The sequence below is a fragment of the Cupressus sempervirens genome, unplaced genomic scaffold (assembly GCF_028749045.1).
Source record: "Cupressus sempervirens isolate cs-2001-9-10 unplaced genomic scaffold, ASM2874904v1 CseChr00c100005_01, whole genome shotgun sequence".
Classification (NCBI taxonomy): Eukaryota; Viridiplantae; Streptophyta; class Pinopsida; order Cupressales; family Cupressaceae; genus Cupressus; species Cupressus sempervirens.
Window position 1 is genome coordinate 1,115,536 of NW_028322203.1, and position 20,597 is coordinate 1,136,132.

At 34.6% G+C, this 20,597-nt stretch overlaps 2 pseudogenes; both read right to left on the bottom strand.

The window, feature by feature from the left end:
- Nucleotides 1-3,591, bottom strand: part of LOC149527912 (uncharacterized) — a 30,850-nt pseudogene extending 27,259 nt beyond the window's left edge.
- Nucleotides 3,592-4,574: 983 nt separating this feature from the next.
- LOC149527913 (uncharacterized) lies at nt 4,575-9,260 on the bottom strand (annotated as a pseudogene).
- Nucleotides 9,261-20,597: the final 11,337 nt, after the last annotated feature.

Genomic DNA, 20,597 nt, shown 5'->3' on the forward strand with positions numbered 1-20,597 from the left:
AATATACCTCTACGAAGCTCATATCATGCCTAGGCTCAAAGTCCCTTGTGAATGTCAATGGTCTAGTGGAGAATTCATGCACATGCATAAATTTTTTTTGTCAATCCTTCATATGATTACTTAATAAATATATATTAATTTAAATGATTAAATTGACACATACATCTTGAGGGGACCAAAAATGGGGCTAAGAAATCTATATTAAGGCTAGCAACACTCTTACCCTGAATTTTGAACAATGTCAGTACATGCTAATAATTAGTCATTCAGTATACATATGAAATGTGATCAAAATGGTTTATTATAATTGTAATTCACCTGTCTGTCAATGCCAAATGTGTTAGTTAGGAACTCATCAATGACTAGCCCATCATCCATACAGTCTCTAGCATGACTACCAAATGTGCATAAGGATCCACATGATGTGCACATGTGACCACAACACACAGAAGGCTCCTCCTCAACTAATGGATTGGTGCAACGAATGAGGGTCTACCTTAAAGCATTGATTGTCCCCATAGTGCTAGTCTCTACATGTTCCTTCACAATTGAAGGAATAATCACATGCCCATCCTGTGGCTTGACAATAGGTGCCCTAACTATATTAGAGTCATGATGTGCCCTCAACCTCTCAAATGATGACCCCCCACAACTATCCTGATATTCTAATATATCAAAACAAACCTCATGATTATTGTAGGGAGAGGCATCAAAGACCATCCACCATCTATCCCAAAAGTTATTTCTAATGCCATCATGTATGCACCAATGGATGGGAAACCTTTTAGTTGTATGTTTAACAATATCTTGCTCTCCAAGCTTTTTAAATAGTGCACAAATTCTATCTTTTTCTATTTCTTTTTTTTTAACATCTTTATATGATAATTTTTTTGCATAATATTTTCTCCGTTCATCCTTCTTAACATGCCAAATATCCAACTGACTACTAATAGAAGCTACATGGGTCATAATGGACTCAAGGGAGGATGCCAATTGTGCTCTCATTGGATTGGTTTGCCCACAAGCTTTCAACCTACCAATGAGTGCTTCTAATTCATTTTTCCCTCTTTCTATTTTATTCATTATGTTGTCTTGGGTGCCAAGAGCAGGTCTTCCAATTAGTGGAGGTTGCAGAATTTCTCATTCCTATTTTGAAGAGTTTTGATTCTCATCTTGTGGAGGATTTTGATTTGGATCTTATGGAGGGTTTTCATTTTGATTTTATTGATCTAGCTGGGGATTTGGTAGTTCATTATTCACATTTCTTGATAAGAAAACAATTACAATCTAAATAAATAAACAAATTTAAAGCAAAATTGAAAACCTACAAAACAATGTAAAAACATATAAAACAATGCAAAAACAAGAGTAGAAAACATACTACGTGGTCTCAATCTTGATCTTTGATGATGAGGAGGCATTTTGAAGAGGCATGTGACAAAATTCTTCAATTTTTTTACTTTTCCAAAGCATGTACGTGCTATAGCACATACACACTTTGGAAAAAAATTTTAAAAAAACATCATGTATCATGTTTTTGGCACCACAACTTGGTGCACATACCCTATAATAATGCCGCACAAAATGGCCAAAGAGTATCCTTGACCTATTTTTAGGAGCCATCTAGGCAACTGTGTTGCTAGGAAAATGTGGTAGAGCTTCCTCAACACACCTCTCTCTTTCCTCCCATGACCCTCCCACATCCACAAATATCATTTGCCCACCCTTCAAAGAAACCACCTCCATCTTCTTCTTCATCCCTTCCCACCATCTGTTATATGATGATGTTGATGATGTGACATCCCTCTCCTTTAACAACACCCATAGCTTTACCCCACCTGCCAGACTGGGTCACTCCTTGAGCTGCCCATTCTCATCCACATGCACAAATTTTGACTCACTCTAAAAAATACTCTACTCATCACCTCTACATCTAGGTAAATTTCATCTCTCATTCTCTACAATGTAAGAAAGACACTCAAATTAAGAACACGATGAGCATAACCTCTAAAATAAACTCCTCAGTTAACCACAAGAGAATGTGAATAACAGGAAAATTACCTCTCTTCTATAGTCCATAAGTGCTAAGGAGTAATGCTCCTTCACATGTTCCCATCACTCTTTCAACTTAGGGATTTTGTCTCTATCCACCACCATCAATCCCTTCACCTTGGCTAATGTATCAATGATATTTTCCTCTAATTGAGAACATTTTGAAGCCCTCATAGCAATTAGTGAACTCAAACATTTGAAATCACTAGATAAGCTCTTTAATGCATTGCATCCATGCATGCTCACATATTCTAAATGCTTCAAATGACCAAAATTTTGAGGTAGATTCATGAGCTTCTTACACTCTCGCAATACCAAAAGTTTTAGAGAAGTGAGGCTTCCCAAAATTTCCGGTAACAAAGATAATTGTGTACATTTCACTAAATATAGTTTCAACAATCCATCTAAATTGTCAAAATTGTGTGGAAGGCTCTTTAAGTTGCAACACAATTTTAAATCTAATTTTTATAAAGAGGAAAAATTACCAAAACTATTTGGAAGGCTTCCCAAGCTAGAATAAGAATTTAAATCCAAATATCCTAAAGAAGGTCCAAATGTACAAAATTATTTGGAAGACTCCTCAAGCTGTAAAAAGAGCTTAAATACAAATTTTCTAAACAAGACAAACTACCAAAACTTTCTAGAAGGCTCCCCAAGTTGGAACAACAGATTAAATACAAATATTTTAGAAAAGATAAGCTACCAAAACTTTCTAGAAGGCTCCCCAAGCTAGAACTGATGCAGAGCCACACCTTGGAAAACTCAGGAGGAAAAAACTCACTCAACTGAGTTGCTTCAAGGGGCATCTACAACCTTTAGAATCACACACGATATATTATAACCACCCATTGTGATTTCAACCAACTGTTCTTATCATTATTATTATTATGAAAACACAACTAGAGATACCCTAGACTCAACTCATAAGACACCTATAACCATCCACTAGATTCAATAAACAAAACTTTGAAAATAAATCTCCCAAAATTTCTTCTTGCTACCTCCGGATAGACCTGCACTCAGACATGAATAACTTTCGAACCAAAAAATATTTACTCAATCTAACCATTGAGATTTGGTATAACTAAGTTTCATACAACATATAAAATTTTTAGAGAAATCCAACGGTTCAAACTCGAGATATTGACCCCGCATCAGAGTACATTTGTTTGCAAAACATTGCTTCTTGCTGTCTCTAGATAGACCTGTGAACAAACATGTATAACTTTTGAACCAGACAATATTTTCTCAATCCAACCATTGATATTTTGTGTAACTAGGTTTCAAAAAACATATAAAAATTTGAGAGAAATCCAACAGTTCAAACCTAAGATATTGACCCCGCATCAGAGTACATTTTTCTGCAAAATATTGCTTCTTGCTGTCTCTAGATAGACCTGTGAACAAACATGTATAACTTTTTAACCAGATCAAAAATCTTCGATCCCTCTGGTGAAGATGGGCATAATTAGGCCTATAATAACATATCCAAAGCTCATGAAAATCCAACGGTGCATTTGGGAAATATTACCCACGCATTGAGATTAATTTTCTGCAAACATACCGAATTCGACCCAAAACTAAAACTTTTTAATTTTCTGCAAACTATCAACTTGTTTCTAGTGAGAAGATAAGAAAAAGCCATTCAAAACTTAGACCATCGAAAACTTGCACAAAGAAAAAATGAAAAAAAATTCCATATCTCTCCAAATTCGATTACTTCTCTTACATAGCCAACTGGCTTTATTTAAAATTGACTCTCTTTTTCTAATTAAAGGATGTGAAACGTTTTCTTTCTATCTAGAAAAGAAAAACGTCTTCTATCCAAAAAAAGGATAAGAATCTGAAACGTTCTTTTCCTACCAATATTAGACAGTCTAAATCAGGAATATTCCAAAAAATTGCCTACTACCTATTATTGGATTCTGAAAATCATTAAACACTCCACCTACGAATTAAAAACTATTCTAATTTAAGATCCACACACCTGGTCCTAGGTGGCTATATCTGGAGAGCTTATCGAACTGCTACTCTAGGTATGCCACCACATGTAGGACGTTATTACAAACTTCAAAAACTAAAAGCATTTAAAACATAACATTAAATTTCCTATTACATTTTCAACAATGTTGCCTCCTATAGCGTTTCTCTTCTCTGCCACTGCAGCAAGAACAATAGCTTATATCCAAATTTTATAAACAAGACAAACTATCAAAACTATTTGGAAGGCTCCCCAAGCTGGAACAAGACCTTAAATTCAACTCTTTAAAAAAAATAGATTACTAATGCTTTTAGGAAGGCTATTAAACCCACTACAGTGTTGCAATGTTAGACAATTCAAAAATTGACCTTGGTAAAGTGCAGTGATAAGATTAGTTAATCTAACACCTTCTATATATACATATCTCAATGAATACGAGATGGTGGCTACAAACTACAAAAAATATTTCATTGTTTCAAGTTAGCAATGTTTTGAAAAATTTATTAAAATTATTTTGTTTTTCTAGAAATAATATGATAAATCAGGTAGAAGTTGTAGATCTTGCCTCAAGGATGTCAAAATCTTTGGAGTCTATGTTAGGGACATTGGAATCCTCAGAGCCTATTTTAGAGAAGTAGGAACCTTTTTGATTTCTCAAAATGATTGCTAATAATCTTGGATGTTTACTTGCATCCATCCATGGGTAATTATTATGATTCTAGATGTTAAACAGTCTTAGATTTTCAAAGGCTCCTCTGCATTCTCTATTTAGTATTCTTGTATATCTTGTCAAGATCAAAATTCTTAAAGATCTCTTCATTATATTCAAATGATGTGCTTCCAGCTCAAATGATTCATGAAGAGCGATCCCCTTTATTTTCTTTATGCTCTGCAACTCAAAAGTACAATCAAATGTAGAGCACTAATTGATCTTTAAAATATTTCCCATAACTATTTTATAAAGTTATATGCCAAAATAAATACCTCTACATCTTGGAGAGCATCAATGAGAGGTTGTAAGTCAGTGATTCTCTCCCCATCTCTTGACAACATTCTCCCTCGTGCTTTCACTATATCATGAACATTCACCTCATCATAGTTTGTGACGTTTACAAGCGCAACCCTTTCTAGCTCATCAAACTCTGTTGCCCCAACACTAAAGACCACCTACTATTGCCCCCAATTCAAAAAGAAGAAGACAATGTCAATAAATTCCTCTTTCCAAGAGGCATCCAAGCGATTATAAACAATGTCAAGAAATGTCTCATTGTACTCCTGCCCAAATCCTCTTTGTATTTTCTACTTCAATTGTGTAACTGTACATCAAGAAGCTCAAATTTGATAAAGAAAATAGTTTTTTGAATTAGAATAACCAGATATCCTGCATATGTGTGTGCTAAATTGCTTCAATATCTTCTATAGTAAACCAACACTAGAATTGAGAGAAGTTGCCACCTGATTTGTCTTGGCAAGACGAGCGATTGATTGCATGTTTTCCTTGTCAATGGAAATTAAGAGCTACTCTATCAAATATGTAAGAAATAAGTTCATTAATGTTATCCATATCTTCCACTTGGATCACTTTATCAACTATAGCTTGATAGTGTACTTGATCAGGAGCAAAGCATGAATAGCAGCAGCAAGTGTTGCCCATTTTTCATAGGTGAGAGGATGTAATATTTGATTGTGTACCAATTTTTGTGATTGTTGTTATGATCCTTTGATGTAATTATTGTTACAATACAACCTATTGATCGAGCAAAAAAATATTGACTTTTATGTATTTATTTATCAATATTTAAGAGACATTAAATCATTACAAATTTATGAAGCATATATCATTGATTTACTAAATCAATGAGAAGTTATCCATAGGGTACATTATTTATGTACTTCACATCAAACAATATAAAATGTTAGTTTTCAAAAATAAAATTACTCCTTACACAATATAAAGAGACAAGTAGAAAATATTATATGTGATCACTTTTACAAAACAAATATTGAAACATATGGACAAGAGAGAACTCATAATTTTCTTTTATAAGTATTAACTGATGTGTCCTTTTGTAACTTCCAATACCATTACAGATATAATTATATAAATCAATGTTCAACTATTAGTCTTCCACAAGTAAACTTGAAGTACATGCATTAAAAATATGGAGTGGTGTGAGCTCATCAATCTACTAAAATCAAATATCAAATGCAACATATTAAATTTTTTACTCAATCATATCAAACAACTAATGCAACAAATTCATATTTAACTCATTGAAACCACTACATCAATTGACATTCAATCAAAATGCATACTACGGGTGCCATGGATCAACCAAATTTAACACATTGAAACCACTACATCAATTGATAACCAATCAAAATGTAGATAGAGAATGCCACAGATCAACCAATTTCCAAAATCCAAATCATAATGTATATTTTTAGAAAAAAGACACCAAAGAAAGCACTTTGCAAAATTCAAATTCAAATCTATTAATATAGCATCTAGTGAAAGAGATATTTTACAATTGCAATTACAATCTCTATGACCACAAAAGACTTGCATTAACATTTTTTGTAGCATTCTCTATGAGCTTATTAAGATTTTGTATCAGCATTCTCTATGGGCACTCTTGTATGTGTCGATCTCTTTCAATTTTTACAGAACACAAGTATGACAATGGGATTTTTTTCTAGTTTTGCATGAATAAATAGGTGTTTTCTTCTAGAAATTACACTTAGCTCTATATCAGAGCAAGTGACATTTACTAGTACTGTTGACCACTATCTTCTAGTTTCAGTTTCCAAGATATGACCTGAGGGAAGCTATGTATTTGCATGAATAAATAGGTGTTTTCTTCTAGAAATTACACTTAGCTCTATCTCAGGACAAGTGACATTTACTAGTACTGTTGACCACTATCTTCCAATTTCAGTTTCTAAGATATGACCTGAGGGAAGCTGTGTAAATGAGATTTGAACAAGATATGACTTCAAGTAAAACATATCTATGTGCAGAAAAGAGGAGATCCACGGTCTTTAATAGATGTATGTACTCAAGTTACAAAGGCAAAAGAATAAGGGCATTGACCTGCGCTTCCACATTTGTTTGTCCCGTACTAATAACAAATATAAGAAAAATCATGGAATAGAAGAGAATCATTTAGATTAAAATATAAGTTATTCAAAAATTCATAATTTTTTTCTCTCATTCACATTGTCATCAACAAAATGGATTGTGTTGGATAATTAAACAAACATCCTAGATCTGGGGATTTCACCTCTATGGCTAGATGTAAAGGATACTGACTAGGCCACTGATCCTACTACTACTACTGCTGATGATGGTTGGACTGTTCCCAGCCCACCCCCAATCCCAAAGATGATTGTGGTTTTCATGATCGTGACAAGCCACCTACCTCAGTAGGCACTACTTTAGCTGTCCGAGGTTGTGCTTTATATTTTTTTTTTGATGAATAGTTTATGATTCTAGCTTCGCTCGTGTGAACTCTCATAGGGTGATCTTGTATCCCTGGGCCCTTTTTTGTGAATTGTAAACTTAGTATATTACTTATTAATAGAAAAGGACTATTCATAAAAAAAAAACCTTCTTTCGAAAAATAAAAAAATTAGACAATGTAAGAAAATTCCACACATAGACTAAAAATAATTGAAGCTCATTATTATTATCGATGCTTCCTTTCAAATGGGTTGTTGACATGTCAGTCCTCATTCTCCTCTCCTCGTCTTATGTTACCTCCTTTGGCTCTTGATTCCTTCTTTTATTATTGATGAGGACAACATCCCTTATAGTTGCATACATCCAAGTGTTCTAGTGGATACATTTGAGTCATCAAACTTTTTAAATGTGTATTTTTGGGATCTTATTTCTAGTTCAAATATTTTTAATGCCATCAACATATCTCAATAAAAAAATGTGGTATTAGGTTAGGGGACTATCATAGAACATTAGTGATACAATCTAGAATAACATAAGCATATCCAACCAGTTTTGTGTCTCCCAAATTAAAATAGATTCTTAGAGTTATGATTAAGAAAAAATTTCATCAAAAAATGGATAATGATTGTCATGTCCCCAATTTATTTAATGTAATAATTTAATTGAATTAATTAAATAACACGCCCCAAAATTTAAATAATATAAAAGGACCTTTAATTAGTTACTTTAATTAATTAATATGGGCCCAAGTTAATGTTTGTATTTGTGGTTCTAATTGATTTAATATATCTTAGACTTATTTTAATTTTTAGTTTCCATTGGTAATTGTTGTCGTCAGCTATCTTTGTATAACCTCATAAAGGTTTCCCCAACAATTATTTAAGCACAGCTTGTAGGTAGTAGTTGGAGCCATTTTGGATTATTTTCTTTGTACTCCAAATTCTAGTTAGGATTATCTATTCTTTGTCATTTTGGATGTGAGAGATCTTCCCTACTTGACTTTTGTAGTTTCGATGGGAATAAACCCTCACCCTATTCTATTGTCTATAATATTTTGCTTGGATCTAGAAAATTGGAGAACCATCTTTGTATGTGAGTATAAATTAGAGAATATTGATATTCAATATCTATTCATGCTTGTAATTTACTTGATGGTGTTGTATTATAATATTACATGTATATGAGTTTGTATTCTCTTTCCAATACAATACCTTGCATACTCCTCCATCCATTTGTACTCCTCGATCCATCTAATGTACTACCACCCTCCATCCATACTTCCTAAACATCTATAGTACTACCTCCTTCCATGCGTACTCCTCCCTCCATTTGTACCTCCCCCTCCATTTGTCATACCACCCCTTCCATTTGTACTCCTCCCTCCATCTATCATTCATAATACCCCCACCATTTGTACTCCTCCCTCCATCCATCATTCATACTACCCCCTCCATACTACTCCATACACTTCTATATTCTGCATTTCAACTTCCAACTATCATCTTGCAAATTCCATCTTCTAGCTTCCATTTGCCACCTTACTTCTAACTTTGATCTTCCAATTTCTGTCTCCCAACTTCCATCTTCCATTTGCCAACTTCAATCTGCCATCTTCCATATCCATCTCCCATCTGCCATCTTCCATCTGTCATCTTCCATCTGTGAACTTCCATTCACCAACTTCCATCTACCAGCTTCCATCTCCCAAACTTCCATGTTCCATTTGCAAACTTCCATTTTCCACCTTCCCACACCATCTTCCATCCTGCCCAATTCCTATACAACATTCCATTCCTTTGTACAGGCATATCCATTCCACCCTATGACATCCTACTCCACCATACAGATTAAACATTTCCCCCTTTAGACTTGGACAAATGGTAAAGTTTGTAAAAGGAACATTATAATGATATTAGAGTTTGTGATCTTGTTAGCCTATTGTGATGATTGAGAGATTTTGGTATTTGGATCACACTATGGTGCTAGATAGCGATGGAGAGTGGTGGTTGAAAACACTAAAAAATATTAGTAAAGAGCTCAACAAGGGTATTGATCTTCCATTAGATATATTGGAAGTTTGTTTGTATCAAGTGAACCAATTACCTTCAAGATTTATACAAAGAATCCTCTTGTTGATTAAGGAGGCCTTAAGCCAACCTAGACTTTTGAGACATCATGACAAGGATAAAAGATTGGTAGCTGCAGCATGTCTTAGTGAGGTCTTGATAATTTTGGCTCTTAAAGCATTGTATGATGATAACACCATGATAAAGATATTGCAATTGATAGTTGATAGCTTTCAGAGTCTCAATGACTTCAGTAGTGACCCTTTTGGTAGGAGATCTACAATATTGGAGAATTGTGAAAATGTCAAAGTAACCTTCTCTTAGATCTTGAATTTAAAATTTTGGTCCATAATATGTTTCATCACTTCTTGGTCACCATCAAGGAAGATCATGATACTAAGATTTCAGTTTCTATGGAGAGTCTTATGATTTCGTGGATTGAAAAGATGGATGAGATATCCCAACCCATCACATCTATGTTATGGGCTATTCATAATATAAAATGTATCCCCTCTATAGCAGCATATAGATTGGTTAGTAATGTTTTCAAGCATTGTGAAGAAAAACTAATATCTCATTTGCACAAGTGGGAGAAAATGAATGATAATGATAAGGGTGATGCTTTACACGAGGAGAATGAAGATAGGATTATAGGGCCACTCCAAAAGGATTTGTTAAATATTTCTACTACACCAACATGGGGACAACACCAAAAAAATGAAGAGGTTGCTTGCACAAAACTTGTGAAGACATGGTCAGATCAACTTGTGCCCATCATCAAAGTTGTGTCCATCATAGAAGTTATAACTATTTTCGAGGCTCTGTGTCTATCATAGAAGCTATGTCCATCATTGTGGTCTTGTCCATCATTGAGGTTGTATGTCTATCATCTTCGTTGTGTCTTTCACCATTGTGTTCATCATCGTCATGTCCATCACTGATATTGAGTCTGTGTTCATCATCAAGTTTGTGTCTATCACCCTCATTGTGTTTGTCACCATTGTGTCCATCACTATCATGTCCATCACCAATGTCAAAATTGTGTCTATCATCAAGTTTTTGTCTGTCACTAACATCAAGTTTGTGTCTATCACTATTGTCATGTCTATCACTATCGTATATGTCACCGACATCAAGTTTATGTCTATTACCATTGTGTCCACAATTGACACTGAGTTTGTTTCCCTCATTGTGTCTGTCACCATCATGTTCATCACCAACATCAAATTTGTGTCAGTCATTGAATTTGTGTCTATCACCAACACCGAGTCCATCATCCAGTTCATGTCTATCACTTTTGTTGTGTTTGTCACCATTGTATCTGTCACCAACATCGAGTTCATGTCCATTACTGTCATGTTCATTACCAATGCCAAGTTTGTGTCCCTCGTCAAGTTCATATCTGTCACTGTTGTCATGTCTGTTACCGACATTGAGTTCATGTCTATCATTGAGTTTGTGTATATTATCATCGTATCCATCAATAACACCAAGTTTGTGTCCCTCATTAAGTTTGTATCCATCACCACCATGTCTATTACTAACACCAAGTCCATATCCATCATCGAGTTCATGTCCATCATCAAGTTCATGTCTGTTATAGCTATGTCCATCATTGGTGCTAAGTTCATATCCCTCGTCAAGTTTTTATCCAATGTGTCCGTCAATAACACCAAGTCTGTGTCCATTGTTGAGTTTATGTCTGTCACCATCATTGTGCCTATTGTTGTCACCATTTTCATATCTGTCATTGTCATTGTATTAGTTGCCATGTCTAACATCGTCGTCATTTTCATGAGTGTTATTTTCATTGTGTTTATTTTCATCATTATAGCCTTGTCTATTGCTAAGTCAATCATCATGTTCATCATCATCGTTGCATCTATCAACCTCATTATGTCTATCACCCATGTCAAGTCTATGTCCATCATCAAGGGTGTATCCATCACTATAGTTGTATCCATCGATGATATCGTGGTTGTGTCTTTCATCATTGTGTGTCCATCATTATGGTTGCATCAGTCATAAAAGCTAAGTTTGTTTCCATTGAGACATTTTTCACTATCAAGGCTCCATCCATCATCAAGGCTTCAACCGAGGTTTTGTGTGCCATTGAGGTTTTATCTGCAACTAAATGATTTTTTTCTGCTGAGGTACTCTCTATTAAGGTTTTTTGTGCCAAGGTTCCCTTTATTGAGGTACTCTTTTCTGAGGCTACTATCATTGTGACACCCTTCACCAAAGCTCATGTCACCAAGGTTCTCATAGTCGAGCCCCCTTCATCAGCATTCTCACCACTGAAGCTCCCTGATAGTGATTGTTGTGGTTGTGTCAGTGGGTAAGTTTGTGCTAGCATCAATGTCTGTGTGTATGACCATACCCAAGGATATTTTTGAACACAATGACATGAAAGATTTCATGAATTAGTGTCATTGGAATCCTGGTGAAAACTATGACAATATTTATATAAAAGTGGCACAATAGATGCTTAATGATAGTGGTGTGCAAGGGAGGTTTGATGACAATTCACTCATTTCACCTATGTGTTTGGTTTGGTTTGGTTTGGTTTGGGATCTTGGTGACTTAGGATACGGTAATGTTTATATTAGAGTGGCATAGTGAAATTTTGATATAAATGTGGAGCTACGAAGAGTTGATGTCATTTCACTTGTCTTGCCTACACATTTGATTTGGGACCCTGGAGCTATTGGTTTTTTGTCAGATTACAGATTGCTTGAGGGCAAGAAATCTTTGGGCAACGAGGATTTGTCATGTCCCCAATATATATATTTTAAATGACAGTGGGGTGCAAGGGAGGTTTGATGAAAATTCACTCATTTTGCCTATGTATTTGGTTTGGGATCTTGGTGACTCAGGATATGACAATGTTTATATCAGAGTGGCACAGTGAAAGTTTGATAGCAATGTGGAGCTACAAAGAATTGATGTCATTTCGCTTGTCTTGCCTGCTCATTTGATTTGGGACCCTAGAGCTTTTGGTGTTTCGTTAGATTACAGATTGCTTGAGGGCAAGAAATCTTTGGCTAGCAAGGATTTGTCATGTGTCCAATTTTTTAATGTAATAATTAAATTTAATTAATTAATTAATTGGTACCATAATTTAAATAATATAAAAGGACATTTAATTAGTTACTTTAATTAATTAAAATGAGCCCAAGTTAATATTTGTATTTGTGGTTCCAATTGATTTACTATATCTCAGACCTATTTTAATTTTTAGTTTCCATTGGTAAGTGTTGTCGTTGGCTATCTTTGTACACCCTCATAAAGGTTTCCCTGATGGGTATTTAAGCACAACTTGCAGGTAGTAGGTGGATGCATTTTGGATTATCTTCTTTGCACTATGAATTCTCATTGGGATTCTCTGTTCTTCATCATTTCGAAAGTGAAAGATCTTCCCTACTTGACTTGTGTGGTTTTGGTGGGATTCAACCCTCACCCTATTTCGTGGCCTATAATAGTTTGCTTGGATCTGGCAAATTGGAGCACCATCTTTGTCTGTGAGTATAAATTAGAGAATATTGGTATTCAATATCTATTCATGCTTGTCATTTACTTGATGGTATTGTATTCTAATATTACTTGTATAGGAGTTTTTATTCTCTTTCCAATATAATACCCTACATACTCCTCCATCCATTTGATGTACTACTTCCCTCCATCCATACTCCTCCCTCCATTCGTACTCCTCCCTCCTTCTACCATACTACCTCCCTCTATCCGTACTCCTCCATCCATCCATACTTCCTCAACATCTGTCATGCTACTTCCTTCCATCCTTTTGTACCTCACCCTCCATCTACCATACTACCCCCTCCATTTGTACTCCTCCCTCCATCTATCATTCATACTACCCCCACCATTTGTACCCTTCCCTCTATTTTTCATTCACACCACCCCCCTCCATACTCCTCCATACACTTCCATATTTTGCATTTCAACTTCCAACTTCCATCTGCCAACTTCCATCTACCATCTTCCATATCCATCTCCCATTTTCCATCTTCCATCCATCATCTTCCATCTGTGAACTTCCATCCACCAACTTCCATCTACCATCTTCCATCTCTCAAACTTCCATCTTCCATCTTCAAACTTCCATTCACCATCTTCCCACACCATCTTCCATCCTACCCAATTCCTGTACGACATTCCATTCCTTTGTACAAGAATATCCATTCCACCCTATGACATCCTACTCCACCATATGGATTAAACATTTCCCCCTTTAGACTTGGACAAATAGTAAGGTTCGTAAAAGGAACATTACAATGACCTCTCCAACTTAACAACAAGTTTAGTCGTGTAATAAATCTTTTTTTGATGTATTAAAAGACACTTAGAAAGGTAAAATGTGTAATTCATTATTAATCTAATTTTTCATCAACAGTGGAGATTAAGATTCAAATAATTTACTTGTTATATATGATTGACTATTGATGATTGACTATTAGCATCTAGGTTAAACAAAATGAATGAATATAATTGGAAGAGGAATATATTGTAAGATAGCTACATAAAATTAGAACTTCATGTAGTATTTTTTTATTTTTTTCAATTTTCTTTTCTCCACACAAAAAAAGAAGGAAATTCTATCAATTTACTAAGGTCAATGTGTATTGTTTATACAACTTCTTGCATGTGGGTGACCTTGATCATCACACACACATAAGATTGCATATGATATACTCTCTTTACTTAAACTATTAGAATTTTATTTTTCTATTTTAAAGCTAAAAACTTGTTATAATTTTTTTTTTAAATTTCTAAATGAGGTATTTGAATCTTACTTTCTTGCTTAAAATATTAGATTTTTCATTTTTTCATTTTTAAACTAAAAACTTGATGTAAGGTTTTTTTTTTTTAAATGGGGCATTTGAATCTTGACAACCATTTATATTTGAAGTGAGATGTTATTTGCTTATTTTCTGTCACTTAATTACAATCCCACAAATCATGCACTGATGACAATGACAATTAGGTAACTTCTAATATATGGTATTAATAATTTAATTTCTCTTCCTTCACGTGTGAACCTTTATTCAATAAATTTCTCAAACAAGTGTTGTACAAATCACCCAAAAATGGTCATCTAGACTACAAGCCCCCTATCTAGTTTTTTTTATCTTAATTTATCCATTACTTTGCTATTTATTCAATTATAACTTATGGTTTGGCCACCTTATCTTAAGTCTTTTATTTAATTGGAGGAACTTGCTCCCTTTTAATTAAATAAAATCCCCAAAATCCCACTTATCCTAGGTTTGTGTATGACAAACATTATTCATATTTTAAAAATAAAAGAAAAGACATTTTTGTCTCACATGAGGTGTAGACTTTCCAAGGTGGGTGAAATCTTTAGTTTTCTCTGCATACCTTTTCCTTGTTAAACATATGCATTGTCATTGCGTAGGTGAGATTCTTGTGCACATGGATCACTCAAGACTCATTCTCTACCCTTGATTTTGCCTCTTAATCGCTACCATCCATTTCTCTTTAAAAAGATGCTCTCTCCTCACTCTCTAATCTCTTACACACTTATTTTATTCTTATGTTGTGGGTTTTCTTGGTGATTTTTGAGCATTTGGAGCATTCTTGCATTCTATCTTAGTCTTCATTTTGCTTGTAGCATAGCATACTTTGTAGCGTAGATTTCCTTTATGCTCTAGCTTAGATCACATAGCTTAACCGAGTGGTATTGTAACTCTTCATACTTGTTAGATTACTCTTGCATGTCATTTAGAATAGCTTACATTTGCATTACACTTCATTGATTCTTATATATTGGCATTCTTGCCTCTACTCTTTAAATCTCCCATTTTGTGGTGCACCTTGCAAGGAATGCCATAGCTAGGTTCATTTGATAGCCACAATATCATAGCTCTTATACATCATAGAAAGGAAGCTATAGGATGCCTCTTGAAACAATCTTCATCATGGGTATTCTCAAGTATAAGGGTCTATAGAAGTGTGTGCACACTTTTGAGATACATTTTTGGCACCCATCATGGGGCTCAAACCAACTTCTAGCTCTACAATTTTGATTAACCATATTTTTCTTTTTTTTTTGTTTACAGATGAAATAATTCTTTTGCATATCATTTCAAAAATTCCTCACTCTGTTTCAACACTTAGGCAAGTTTCTACTGTGTGTTTGAATACTAAAATAATGCTTTTGATTAGTCTTTTAGCACATTTAATTAGTTCTATAGCACTTTTGCATAATTTCTAGTTTTCTTCTTTATTACTCTGACGATTTTTTTGTTTGTATGGTTTTAGCACATTCATAGGTTCCTACAATGCATTTGATCATTTATGTAGTGCATTTGAGCACTTTTGTAGTGCATTTTAGCATTTTAGTAGTAGCACATTTTCTTATTTCTCCAGTACATTTGAATATTATTGTAGCACATTTTCTTATTTCTATAATGTATTTACTTTGCATATTGCCCTCTTTCCTTTGCAAGGTGTTTTGGTGTTTTTATAGGTGTATTAGCACATTTGCAAATTTGTGTTGCATGTTTTTCATCTCTTGCAGTGCATTTGCATGTTCCTATAGCACATTTGCATCTTTCTATAGTGCATTTGCATATTTCTATAACACATTTGCACATAAGTATTTTAATCAACTTTCTTATCATTTTGCATATTTTATGGCACTTTTGCTCTTTGTTTTAGTGCATTTGCACTCTATTTGAGCACTTTTGGTTCTTCTTGTAGTGCCTTTTTCTACTTTCTACAATGCTTTTGAGGCTTTTCGTAGCACTCTTATCTATTTCTATAGTGCATTTGCATAGAAATGTTTAGGAAACTTTCTCATCATTTTGAAACACTTATGCATTGTATTTATATGTATTTGCACTTTATTTCAATGCTTTTACTCTTTTTTGTAGTGCTTATACCCCTTTCTTTAACACTTTTGAGGCTTTTTGTAGCGCTTTTACCCTGTTGTGCATTCTTAGAATCAGATTGATCTTATTTTATTTTATTTTGATTATATGATTATTTTGAAGAAATAAAAATAGGCTCCACTCTGGAAGCCATAACTTTCACATCCATACTCCAATTGACTCCATTCAAAATGCATTGGAAAGATATTGAAGAGATCAACATTATGATACTAAAATAATAGTAGGAAATCAATACTTTATTTGCCATTTTAATGTCCCTTTCTCAGAAAAAAGAGGTAGTGGATACATGATGGTATGTCAAACATTTAGTGAATACGGGGGAATATATGAACTAGGGTGTATATATGGCGAAGAGGACCATAGTATGGTGGTTGGTAGTGGAATATCAAAATTAAAGTATGAAGGGAATGGAAATGTATGAATTATGAAATGTGGAATATGCAAGTGTATGGAGGAGTACAAGGGGGTGGGTAGTACATGTAATAGATGGAGGGAGGAGTAAAAATAGAGGAGGTAGTATGGTAGATAGAGGGGGAGGTACAGATGGGGGGAGGAGTATGGATGGAAGGAGGTAGTATAGAAGATGTTGGGGGGAAGTATGGATAGATGGAGTGCAGATGGAGAGAGGTAGTACAGTAGATGGAGGAGGAGTATGGATGGAGGGAAGTAGTATGACAGATGGAGGGAGGAGTACGAATGGAGGGAGGTAGTATGGAAGATGGAGGGAGGAGTACGGATGGAGGGAGGTAGTATGATAGATGGAGGGAAGAGTAAAGATGGAGGAAGGTAGAATCATAGATGGAGGGAGGAGTATGGATGGAGGTTAGTAGATGGAAGTTGACAAATGGAAGTTGGCAGATGGAAGATGACGGATGGAAGATAGCAGATAGAAAATAGAGATGGAACTTGTAAGATGGACGATGGTGGAAGGAGTACAAGGATAATAGAGTGATGGAGGAAGAAGTACAGAGGGGTGGATAGAGGAGTGTAGAGAGACCTAAATGGATGAGTACAGAGGAAGAGTACGCAGCGTCTTTTATTGGAAAGAGAATAAAAAATCATATACAAGTAATATTAGAATACAACACCATCAAGTAAAGGTAAAGAATGAATATATATTGAATATCAATATTCTTCAATTAATACTCACAAACAAAGATGGTGCTTCGATTTTCCAAATTTGAGCAAAGTATTATAGTCGACAGAATAGAGTGAGGATTGAATCCCACTGAAACTGAAAAGCCAAGTAGGGAAGATCTTTCACTTCTAGAATGGTGAACAAAAGAGAACTCCAATAGGAATTCTCAATACAAAGAAAATAATCCAAATCACATACCAACTACTATCTACAAGTCGTGCTTAAATGCCCATCAAAGAAACCTTTCCGAAGGTGTACAAAAATAGCCAATGACAACACTTACCAATGGAAACTAAAAATTAAAATAGGTCAGAGTTATTATATCAATGGAAACCACAAATATAAAAATTAACTAGGGCCCATATTGATTAATTAGAGTAACTAAATAAATGTCCTTTTATATTATTTAAATTTTGGGACCAGTTAATTAATTAATTAAATCAAATTATTACATTAAAAAAGTTGGGGACATGATAGCGATCCCTTATAATTAATCATGTTCTAAAATAAGTAGTCTTTATTTTCCAAACATGGGACGAATAGGTAGATAAGAGTATTATGATAGTTTTTATTTTTATATCATCTCTCTCACTCCCTCTATCCTTTTCTTACAAACAAAATCACTCACTCATTCACTCACTAACTCCTAATCTCTCTCTAACTCTTAGCTTCTCTCATTCTCACACCAACTCCTAACCCTTCTCTCTCTCTCTCTCTCTCTCTCTCTCTCTCTCTCTCTCTCTCTCTCTCTCTCATATCCTCTTCCCTCTCACTCTCTCTATCTTATCCCCCTCCCCCCCCCCTCTCTCTCTCTCACACACATTCCCTTGTCTCTCTTACTCTCTATCCTATTCCCCCCCTCTCTCTCCATATTTTTCACTCTCTCTATCATATCCCCTATCTCTCTCTCTCTCTCTCTCTCTCTCTCTCTCTCTCTCTCTCTCTCTCCCCCCCCCCCATCCTAACCCATTATCTCCATATTTCTCACTCACTCCATCCTATCCTATTATCACTTGCTATCTCTCTATCTCTCTCTATCTCTCTCACTCTCTCTTATCCTATCTCCTCTCTTTCTTCATATCCCCTACTCTCTCCTCTCCCTCTCCCTCTCCCTCTCTCTAACCCCTAGTCCATAACCCCCCCTCTCTCCCTGAACTTTGATCTTTGAAATGGGAACTTCATGTATAGAGAGAGAAAGAGAGTAGGGGATATGAAGAGGGAGAGGAGATAGGATAAGAGAGAGTGAGAGAGAGATGGAGAGAGTGAGAGAGAGATGAAGTGATAGAGAGAGGACATAGGAGAGAGAGATTAGGGAATAGGATAGAGAGAGTTAGAGAGATAAATTGATAGAGAGAGAGGGATATAGGAGAGAGATATTAGGAGATATGAGTGAGTGAGTGAGTGAGAGTGAGAGAGAGAGAGAGAGAGAGAGAGAGAGAGAGAGAGGGACATAAGAGAGAGAGAGAGAGATTAAGGGATAGGGGAGAGAGAGGATAAGAGAGAGTGAAATAAAGGTGGAGGGAGTGAGCAAGAGATGAAGTGATGGGAGAAAGAAAGATAAAGTGATTACGAGAGAGAGAGAGAGAGAGAGAGAGAGAGAGAATATGATAAAAGAGAGTGTGAGAGATGACGTGATGGATAGAGAGGGACATAGGAGAGACAGATTAGGAGATATGATGGAGAGAGAGAGAGGAAGGGGGAATATATATATATATATATATATATATATATATATATATATATATGTATAGTGCTTGAGCATTTTCAAAATTAAAGTTAGGATTAATCTTTAAGGGAAACATCCTATTTTTTGTCATTTGGACTTTGCCAATGAGCTGATTACATGAAAATTTGTTTAAGATTATGCACACTCCATTTTTAAAAGATACTCTATAATATTTTTGAACAAGTTATTCAATGCTCATTGAATTATGTTTTAAACCGAGAAACAAAATAGACATTAGATATATGTTTCTTCACCCCCTTCTTGGTTAGAATGTTGATATTGCCTTTTCCTTTGATTTCTACTTTGTTGTAATTGTCCAAAGTTACATAAGATTTCATACTTTCATCCAAACTAGAAAATATTTCTAAATTTCTTGTCAAATGATTATTGCACCTTGAATCTAAAAACCATACATTTATTTGACTTTCTTGTGAAACATTACAAGCTAATAACATGGTATCCTAAGTTTGATTTTCTTTGGAGAATTTTTCACTTTGTTGTTTAGAATCAGATTGTTTCTTTCTAGATTCATTAAGATAATGTCAAAATTTCTTGCAATAATGACATTGCATTGAGGATCTATCATATGTTTTCCCTTGAGGCTAATTTTGAAATGCATTTTGTATCGGGTTACAACTGCTACTGGGTAAAAGCACAGATCTGTGTCACTGTTTGTGATATCAAAACCTATTTTGGTCAAATTTCATTTCTTTATCAAAACTCAATTTTATTCAAACTAAAAATACCCTTTTATAAATGTTAGATTCAATATTATCGTTATATAAATTTTTGAGTGTTTTGATTAGTTATAATATGTTAGAATTTGAAAATATTATAAGTCAATATTTTAACATTTCAGAAGATGCTCACTTAAAAAAGAGAAAAAAATAGTAAATCATACCAAAAAAATTTTAAAAATTATATTTATCTCTAAAGGAGAGAGTCCTCTTCATGAATATGTATTTTTTTCTCAAGAATGTGTAGATTTGATTGGGAAGTTTTGACGGGAGGAAAAAATTGTTGGCTTTTGAGAAGGTCGAGCTTGAGTACTTATAACAAAGAAAATATAGATCAAAAATAATTATTTCTTTTTTTGTGCACTAGATATACATGTCGTCTATAAGATATTTTCAAATCAAAACAAAAAAAGATGATTTGCATTTTTTTTTTATGGGAACTACACCCTATATTTTTAATAGTTAAAAAAGGGACTTCAAAATAAAAGAAATGAATAAATTC